Here is a 10476-nt window from a genome sequence, read left to right as displayed (position 1 = left end):
AAAAAACCCTAAGGCTATAGCCTTTCCCTTTTTTCGATTTTCAGGGGTCAAAAAATCGAAGAAAAATCCGGTTTTGGCTGGGTTTTCGCCGGAATATTCCAGTTTCAAACTGGTTCTAGCCGGTTTTCGCCTCCTACCGAACCTCCAAACCGGTTTAAACCGGAATCGAAAACCCGAAATTTTGACCCGATTTTCGAAAAAACCCTAAGGCTATAGCCTTTCCCTTTTTTCGATTTTGGGGGTCAAAAAATCGAAGAAAAATTCGGTTTTGGGTGGGTTTTCGCCGGAATATTCCAGTTTCAAACTGGTTCTAGCCGGTTTTAGCCTCCTACCGAACCTCCAAACCGGTTTAGACCGGAATCGAAAACCCGAAATTTTGACCCGATTTTCGAAAACACCCTAAGGCTATAGCCTTTCCGTTTTTTCGACTTTTGGGGGTCAAAAAAATCGAAGAAAAATCCGGTTTTGGGTGGGTTTTCGCCGGAATATTCCAGTTTCAAACTGGTTCTAGCCGGTTTTCGCCTCCTACCGAACCTCCAAACCGGTTTAAACCGGAATCGAAAACCCGAAATTTTGACCCGATTTTCGAAAAAACCCTAAGGCTATAGCCTTTCCCTTTTTTCGATTTTGGGGGTCAAAAAATCGGAGAAAAATTCGGTTTTGGCTGGGTTTTCGCCGGAATATTCCAGTTTCAAACTGGTTCTAGCCGGTTTTAGCCTCCTACCGAACCTCCAAACCGGTTTAAACCGGAATCGAAAACCCGAAATTTTGAACCGATTTTCGAAAAAACCCTAAGGCTATAGCCTTTCCCTTTTTTCGATTTTCAGGGGTCAAAAAATCGAAGAAAAATCCGGTTTTGGCTGGGTTTTCGCCGGAATATTCCAGTTTCAAACTGGTTCTAGCCGGTTTTAGCCTCCTACCGAACCTCCAAACCGGTTTAGACCGGAATCGAAAACCCGAAATTTTGACCCGATTTTCGAAAACACCCTAAGGCTATAGCCTTTCCGTTTTTTCGACTTTTGGGGGTCAAAAAAATCGAAGAAAAATCCGGTTTTGGGTGGGTTTTCGCCGGAATATTCCAGTTTCAAACTGGTTCTAGCCGGTTTTCGCCTCCTACCGAACCTCCAAACCGGTTTAAACCGGAATCGAAAACCCGAAATTTTGACCCGATTTTCGAAAAAACCCTAAGGCTATAGCCTTTCCCTTTTTTCGATTTTGGGGGTCAAAAAATCGGAGAAAAATTCGGTTTTGGCTGGGTTTTCGCCGGAATATTCCAGTTTCAAACTGGTTCTAGCCGGTTTTAGCCTCCTACCGAACCTCCAAACCGGTTTAGACCGGAATCGAAAACACGAAATTTTGACCCGATTTTCGAAAACACCCTAAGGCTATAGCCTTTCCCTTTTTTCGATTTTCGGGGGTCAAAAAATCGAAGAAAAATCCGGTTTTGGGTGGGTTTTCGCCGGAATATTCCAGTTTCAAACTGGTTCTAGCCGGTTTTCGCCTCCTACCGAACCTCCAAACCGGTTTAAACCGGAATCGAAAACCCGAAATTTTGACCCGATTTTCGAAAAAAAACCCTAAGGCTATAGCCTTTCCCTTTTTTCGATTTTCGGGGGTCAAAAAATCGAAGAAAAATTCGGTTTTGGGTGGGTTTTCGCCGGAATATTCCAGTTTCAAACTGGTTCTAGCCGGTTTTAGCCTCCTACCGAACCTCCAATCCGGTTTAAACCGGAATCGAAAACCCGAAATTTTGACCCGATTTTCGAAAAAACCCTAAGGCTATAGCCTTTCCGTTTTTTCGATTTTTGGGGGTCAAAAAATCGAAGAAAAATCCGGTTTTGGGTGGGTTTTCGCCGGAATATTCCAGTTTCAAACTGGTTCTAGCCGGTTTTAGCCTCCTACCGAACCTCCAAACCGGTTTAAACCGGAATCGAAAACCCGAAATTTTGAGCCGATTTTTGAAAAAAACTTAAGGGTATAGCCTTTCCGTTTTTTCGATTTTCAGGGGTCAAAAAATCGAAGAAAAATCCGGTTTTGGGTGGGTTTTCGCCGGAATATTCCAGTTTCAAACTGGTTCTAGCCGGTTTTAGCCTCCTACCGAACCCTCAAACAGGTTTAAACCGGAATCGAAAACCCGAAATTTTGAGCCGATTTTTGAAAAAAACCTAAGGCTATAGCCTTTCCCTTTTTTCGATTTTCGGGGGTCAAAAAATCGAAGAAAAATTCGGTTTTGGGTGGGTTTTCGCCGGAATATTCCAGTTTCAAACTGGTTCTAGCCGGTTTTCGCCTCCTACCGAACCCTCAAACAGGTTTAAACCGGAATCGAAAACCCGAAATTTTGACCCGATTTTCGAAAACACCCTAAGGCTATAGCCTTTCCCTTTTTTCGATTTTCAGGGGTCAAAAAATCGAAGAAAAATCCGGTTTTGGGTTGGTTTTCGCCGGAATATTCCAGTTTCAAACTGGTTCTAGCCGGTTTTAGCCTCCTACCGAACCTCCAAACCGGTTTAAACCGGAATCGAAAACCCGAAATTTTGACCCGATTTTCGAAAAAACCCTAAGGCTATAGCCTTTCCCTTTTTTCGATTTTCGGGGGTCAAAAAATCGAAGAAAAATCCGGTTTTGGGTGGGTTTTCGCCGGAATATTCCAGTTTCAAACTGGTTCTAGCCGGTTTTCGCCTCCTACCGAACCTCCAAACCGGTTTAAACCGGAATCGAAAACCCGAAATTTTGACCCGATTTTCGAAAAAACCCTAAGGCTATAGCCTTTCCCTTTTTTCGATTTTGGGGGTCAAAAAATCGGAGAAAAATTCGGTTTTGGCTGGGTTTTCGCCGGAATATTCCAGTTTCAAACTGGTTCTAGCCGGTTTTAGCCTCCTACCGAACCTCCAAACCGGTTTAGACCGGAATCGAAAACCCGAAATTTTGACCCGATTTTCGAAAACACCCTAAGGCTATAGCCTTTCCGTTTTTTCGACTTTTGGGGGTCAAAAAAATCGAAGAAAAATCCGGTTTTGGGTGGGTTTTCGCCGGAATATTCCAGTTTCAAACTGGTTCTAGCCGGTTTTAGCCTCCTACCGAACCTCCAATCCGGTTTAAACCGGAATCGAAAACCCGAAATTTTGACCCGATTTTCGAAAACACCTTAAGGCTATAGCCTTTCCCTTTTTTCGATTTTCAGGGGTCAAAAAATCGAAGAAAAATCCGGTTTTGGCTGGGTTTTCGCCGGAAGATTCCAGTTTCAAACTGGTTCTAGCCGGTTTTAGCCTCCTACCGAACCTCCAAACCGGTTTAAACCGGAATCGAAAACCCGAAATTTTGACCCGATTTTCGAAAAAACCCTAAGGCTATAGCCTTTCCGTTTTTTTCGATTTTCGGGGGTCAAACAATCGAAGAAAAATCCGGTTTTGGGTGGGTTTTCGACCTGTGAGAACCTAAGAGGTCTGGTCGCCAGGATCTCCGATTGATGGGAACACCATCCTGCATTTCATCGTGATACCGAATTCGGCACAGATTAGGAACGATCCTGAAAGGTAAAATATTTAACTTCAGGGGATATGTTTTGTGTCTAAATAAGCTGAACATGATCTACCTTGTCGGCTATAGTTGTCATGTCGATTCAACTTGACTTTGCAAATTGAACTTTGCAAGTCGATTTGATTGTTCAAGTTTTGTATTCAGTGTAAAAGTTTTCACCACTGCCGCTGAGGACATGATATTGGCCGTATTGGTCAGTATATCCATCCAACGGCACTCCAGTTTGTTGTGAGAAATAATAGGAGGAAAAGAAACTTTGGCCTAAACTTTTTCAGTTTTAACGTAGAGATTATTGCTGGTTATTTTGTTGTATTATTTCGAGGCATATAAATAGCTTGACTTAGCTGAATTTGTTGGTTTTGTCTGCTTTAAATAACGTTTACATCTATCTATATGTATAAATACTGACGACCGGTAGAGATTTGTGCTTTCCGCCAGAAAATAAAGCAAATTATTTTACTTGATCATGTCTATGCCAATTAGTTGTAATTATACTTGACTTTTTATCAGACAAGCGTTAAATTTCCACATACAAAAAGTGTCGCATCAACTAATCTAGCACTTTGCTCTGTTGAAAACGTTAACAGTGATTTAATTTGTTGTTTTTATGTTAGAGCTAGGTCACAAAATAATAGTGATGATCATACAGGTTGAAATGAGATATCTAAGACCAAACCCTAGACATGGACGCAGAAGGGACATTAGTTAGAACTTAGAAAAACGTATTTTGTAAGCGTGAATGTCCATCAACCCCCTCTATAATTGCTATTCTATCACCTACTTTGTTTCCAAAACAAATAATACATTTTTAATTCCGCAAAACTGAACATAATAATAAAATCTTGCTCCAAATATTATCTATCATCTGAGCACAATAAACAAATCATCAATATTTTCAGCTGTATTCCAATTTTTTGCGACAACAATAATGTCAAAGTATATTTAGCAGAAATTGGTAAATATTGCGTTATAATTTGGCGGAAAGAGTCGCTAAAATTCGAACACACTTGTTTTACATACATATACTGGGACAGTGACATGGCTAAAAACCAATTTGCCTTTTCTTACTGCATTCAAATGCGCTGTGAGGTGACAAATTGTTTGGCAAACTTCCCAATAAAGCACAACGAAGGGCGAGATCGGAGAAAGATCACCTAACCGCATATTAATTTAGCCAAAAAAACGAATAAATTAGTTATTGGTATGTTTCAATAATTATCCATTGCAGCTTTTACGTATTAAACTACACTTTACTTATGCGAAGAAAATAATAGCTTAGTTGAAAGATGTAGAGCGCCTCTAGCGGAAAATAACAACACAAGTACTGTAATGGCAATTAACACACGTACATACAATATATAATTGTCATTAATAAGCAACTGATTTAAGCAAGTTTTAAAGCGCCTGCAGCAGAAGATGGTAGAACACAAAACATACAACTGTCATTCAAAACAAACACTTTAAAACAAGAAAAACACAAAAAAAAACATTAATAACCCCAAAAACAATTGTGCTTTGAATAATGAAGCATCATTGCAAGTTATGAATAAGAATGAAATACTGCTACGTTGCAAGTAAAATTCGTTCAATAAACAACAGTTTTAGTCAGCTTACATCTATAATTATAGGAACTGAAAAACAGCGAAGAGAAGGAGCGCAGGCCTAGTTTATGAGAGAATGTTTATTATTTAGCCAAAATAATAAACAATGTTATGAGTCAAATTCGTCGGTATATGATCACAAAAACATAGGTAAAACATCAGTCTATTTAAAGCAGGGGTTGGAAGCATTTTAAGCGACGTATGCCAGTTTACTTGTTATTTCCATATGGATATGATTTCGCGTGCCAACATTTTCCGAATAATAGTGGTTTGTGCCAACTGATATAAATTTTCAGGAGAGAGCGTTTAGTGCATGTAGACTGGATTTTAAGAGAATGGCATAAGAAACAAAAAACAAGCAGTGTAACATGTTAAATTAGTAGCTATTTTACGTTGAACACGCAAATTGTTGGCCTGCCAAAAAAATCACCTCGCGTGCCAGGGGTTGCCGACCCCTGATTTAAAGCATGTTACGATGCATAGAATATCGCGTAAAAGTAAAAGTGTTTTTGATACTATGGAGTTATGCATTACAATTCTAATCCTCGAATCAAATATGTTGCAGGACGGAATTATTAAAAGCATCGCAATAGGTTCTACACATCGCAGACTTGTCTAAACATGCCCGACTGTAACATAACGCTGTGTCGGTATGTGCGTGTTTTCGTGTAAAACAGTCAAAAAGTGTGTGGAAAGAGGGCATAACAGCTCCCGAACAAACATGCTGGAGAAGCACATTGCAGTCGTCAGGGGCTGACTACGGAAGAAGTCCACCCCAGAATCGAACCCAGCATAACGTCACGTCGTTTACGTCACTGTGACGAATGAAGTTGCGATAGCAACATGGACGGTTGACATCTGACGGAATGGTGTTATGTCATCACCATGGGGGGACGTTGTTCGGAGTGATGTGATGCTTCAGATGACATCATCTGACGGAATTTCATGACGTCACTGACGATGATGTCAGAGGAATTCCCGCGCTGAAGGCAGCGTGCTTTGGACACCGGTGAAGTGAGGACGACTTCTGAAATATAAAAAAGAATCGGTTGAACTCAACAAAAACCAATAGCCTAAATATGAACACAACAATTTAAGTTATGTAATTTCACAGGTTTTAGGTACAAAATCTATTAGTGATTTCATCAGTGATTAAAAGTGAATCTCTGTTACCTTTATTACTTGATGGTTGAAATTATGCTCACGCCGTCGTTTGCTGGATTTTGGTCTGACGTCACTCTTCTATCAAGCATCTGAAAAACCAATTAGAAACATTACTTATACCACGCGTTCAAGGGTAATAAAATTATTTGGAAACAAAAGGTTTTACCGAATTCAATTCTTCTTGGTTAGTTTTTTTTTTCTCTTGCAAATGGTAAACAAACCTGTGGAAACATAAAACCTAAGTTTTTAAAACTATTCCTAAAAAGCTGAAAAACAAAAACACAGTTTGGTAAACCTGCAAAAAAAGTTAGACTTTAAATAATTAACATGTATATTGTAAGTTTTTTAAACAGAAAACACACCCGAAAATGCATTAAAACCTAAATTTCTAAACCTGTTTAAACCTTAAATAGCTGAAAAACAAAAACAGAGGTTTGTAAACCTGCAAAAAAGTTAGACTTTAAATATTTAACAAGTAAGTTATATTGTAAGTTTTAATACCCGAAAATGCATTATTTTTACCAAATTGTAAATTCCTAAACACCTGCAAAGTAAACAGAATTATTCATTGGAAGTTAAAGTAAACAGGTACAAAACAATAGTTAATGTCAAAAGCCTAATCTGAAAAACAAATCAAGTTTCAAAATTACAAAACCTGAAAAACAAAACAAATTATTATCAATTCAAATATTTCAAAAAGGCTTTTTTAAATCTGAAAAAGAACTTGTTTGTTAACCCTGCGGAAAATAAAAATTAAAATCTGAAAATCAAAACAAAGATTAAACCTGTAAAAAACAGAAAATTGATTTCATGCAGAAAAAAAGCTGAAGTTTAAGAAACACGATTGTCAAACGTACCTTGTATTGGGTGGCCTGAGTTTACAAGTTATTTTGTGTATTTTTGCATTTCTTAATTTCAATTTGTAAAAATTCCAATATTTTCACCAAAAATCTGAAAAACAAATACAAATTAAGTTTTTAACAAAAAAAACTGGATCAACAACAAGAGACTTACAAATTATCAAGTTGACTTGGAAAGGCAAGTACAGCAAAATCTGACAACTAAAAGTTTTTCTCGTTCTAACGCTTGACAATGGCGGTTCGCATGGTTAGAGCGAGCGACGGGCGATAAAAAATACACAATAATAACATCATGAAGGACCTGTCGGCTGGTGTAAAATGGCACAACACCCCCCAAGAACTGGTCTGCTTAAAAAGAAATAAAAGGACAGAAAAAGTGGACTCCGCACACAATTTTGTTGGTGAAAGAGGGAAACGACAGAGGTATATCATACTTTCGGAACAGGAAGTATCATAATTAAGTTTTAATTTGTCAGAAAAAACATAGTCGGTGGAACGAATCGATTGCTCGTCTGCTTCGTTTGATAAGTTTCTGAAAAAACGTTGGAACCGCCATCGTCCCTGCGCGCGCGACGTAAAAGTACACAAGCTAATCTCAACTAACTGCCCTGCATACAATCGTCGCAAATTAGCCTAGAAAAGTAGAAGGTGAGTCTGTCGTGTTTTACAACCACCCAATTGTCACTGCCCCATAATGACTGGGTGGCCGGATCAAGCAGGAATACGGAACTGAATTAAGTATTAAGTAAGCTAGCCTAAATCCACAAATAAAAAAATGGGTTTAACCAGCAAAATGGGAAATTTGGGGCATTTAATTAAGTGAAATTTTTAATATTCAAGTTATATTGCGATTAACAGGAGTTATTACACCACATGCTTGATATCCAATTCTCGGTCTCTTTTTAGGAAGGATAACCTTGAGCCGGATGTACAAGCATGGATAAAACAAGCTGGCCAAACCCGATAAAAAAATCCACAACATCCCTATATTTACAGTTAGGATAGGCGCAAAAGTTTTTTTTTAAAGGGGCAGTAACGTATTAAAGCGTATATCTCAACAACATGGCATTACTGTCCCTTGCCCTCAGAGTCCCCCCCGCAAGGACCCAAATTTGTACGCAAACGCAGGGCTGGGAAAAAATTTACAATAGTTTGCGCCCTACCAGGGTGGATCACGAAACTTTTCGGACTATATGCAAAGCCGGTCTCCTCTGGTCCACGAGCCTGGACCTTCATTGGAAATAGCGGTGTTCCTACTCTGTGTCGTCTACACCGCGGCCAATGCAATGCGGTGGAGGCCATGCCCAGGCCGTGTTTCTATGCGCACCTTATTTTAGCTAAAGCCATTTAGCAACGCGCCACACCTAGCTAGAAATCGATCTAAACTAAGGCCCTAAGTGGCGCGCGAACCCCAAACGTACCCAACCTATGTTAACTATAACCTACCCTTAGTTAACGAGTGCCACTCTAGTTCTAACCCTAGCGCCAACTTGCTGACATAGTAGCACTCTTACCGACTTGGACCATTCTTTGACCGAGAAGGACTTCCTCTACGGGCCCAACTCGGACAAAGAATAGGTCACTCAACCCTAGCGCCAGTTAACCTAAGTTAGGCCTAACAGTTCCGCAACCCGGTTGACCCACGACAGACTCCTATGTTTACATACAAGTAAAATATTTGAAGTTGTTCGACGATAATGTATGAAAGTTGAAGAGATCGTTGAGCAGAAGAACATCTGATTCTGCAAATAAAATAACACATTAAGTAACGTGTAGAAGACCGGGCTGTGCAAGTCGTATAGATAAGTCTAGGCCGACAAGGCTAAAACTACACAACGCGCGTTGCAAATTTTAAAAGCCACGCCGATTTTTAAAGAACGCGCCCGCTTGTGTGACGTCACAATGCCTAGAGAGCAAAGCGTTGCAAAGGTCTCGTGTAGTGATTAGTTTTTCTTCAAGGCTTAAATGGTTGCTGGTTAAGTTAGTTTTGTTGTGCTATTAAGATTGAAACTGAGATTATAAATAATGTTAATTTACTAAATTATCTGAATATATCACTATGATTAGGTTTGGTGCAACAAGTAAACACAGACCAACCATTCATAAATCAGATCCAAATAGTTTTAATCGTTACAATTCGCCTACAATTACACTAAGATCAAGGTCCACATACGCTACAATATTGTCGAAGCAGTTATTACTTACTTTATCACTTCGTTTATGCGATTGTTTAAATTTCAAAGCGTGGCAAATAAATTATTGAATTAAATTGAAGTATATTTTCTATTATGTAGCATAAAAGACAGAACTTGGATTTACCTTTAAGCTTCAGGATGATTCCACATCCGCACGACGCAAACACCACGAGACAAATGACTGTGACTGGAATGACTTTGACACGCCAAAAACCTCACTGAGCGCTGATTGGTTGCGCCCACTCAAGCGTGTTAAATTTTGATGATGTGGCGCGGGTCAAACGTTTGGAAATTAAAAAATTTAGTAATTAATTTTTAAATAAAAGGTTTAAATTAAAGTTGATGTTTAATAAATCGGATATTAGTACTGGTATATAAACCACAGTCAGCAACATAAATTGATAATTCCTTAACAATCAGGCTTTCAAGAACCCTAAATCACTGACCCCGAATTTGTTTTGGGAAATAAATTGATTGTAAACGCGTGCGACATGACTATTGACCTCCTTAACCAGCTTTAAAAACATTATATCTTCGCTTGTTATTTCAATCAACTTTTAAATGTGGATGTGCTGTCTTCGCAATTGTAAGTGAAAATACAACCAGTAGGTAAAAAAAAATAACAAATCACAACAATCAATGAAAAACTATAAGACACAGTCGGGCGTTTTGCGGCGCAATAAGGCGTAAATAAATATTAATATTAATGATGATAGCATGGCCATTTGAATAATAAAGCATGTCACTTTTTACCTCTATTTGTGCTGTTGTAGCGACTGATCACTTGCTAGATCTAATCCTTAATTGAAGTCCGTTTTGTGCACAATTAAATCCGTAGTGACTTTGTATTAGAACGAAAGTGACTTTGTATTAGAACGAAAGTTAAGTTGAGTTACAGTGATGATGATATTAAAGTGATATAGCATCGTTCGAAACAACATGTATATATACGTACAACTGTCAACGACAAACAGTCAACAAAAGGTGACAACATATGGTATACAGCTGTGTGGAATTACATGCTTGAGGTGTTGGTGGATTTACTTGCCAAATACGTTTGTACAGATCATAATCCCACACTGTTACATTCATCAGTGAACTTATGAACAGATTAATGCA

General features: G+C 38.8%; 1 long non-coding RNA gene across 2 annotated transcripts; it reads right to left on the bottom strand.

The window, feature by feature from the left end:
• Positions 1-4423: 4423 nt before the first annotated feature.
• Positions 4424-10448, bottom strand: LOC145214660 (uncharacterized). 2 transcript variants are annotated; one of them, XR_013857095.1, is made up of 5 exons: positions 10111-10448; positions 6665-7253; positions 6469-6523; positions 6312-6391; positions 4424-6165 (listed from the first exon to the last, which is right to left on the bottom strand). It is a non-coding gene; the product is annotated as an uncharacterized LOC145214660 (long non-coding RNA). The 2 variants fall into 2 exon arrangements; XR_013857094.1 differs by having other exon boundaries at positions 6469-7253.
• Between the last annotated feature and the right edge of the window lie 28 nt (positions 10449-10476).

Source organism: Phallusia mammillata, chromosome 2, assembly GCF_965637545.1.
Source record: "Phallusia mammillata chromosome 2, kaPhaMamm4.hap1.1, whole genome shotgun sequence".
NCBI lineage: Eukaryota > Metazoa > Chordata > Ascidiacea > Phlebobranchia > Ascidiidae > Phallusia > Phallusia mammillata.
The sequence above is the reverse complement of the archived record's forward strand: the minus strand, read 5'-3'. Positions and strand labels throughout refer to the sequence as shown.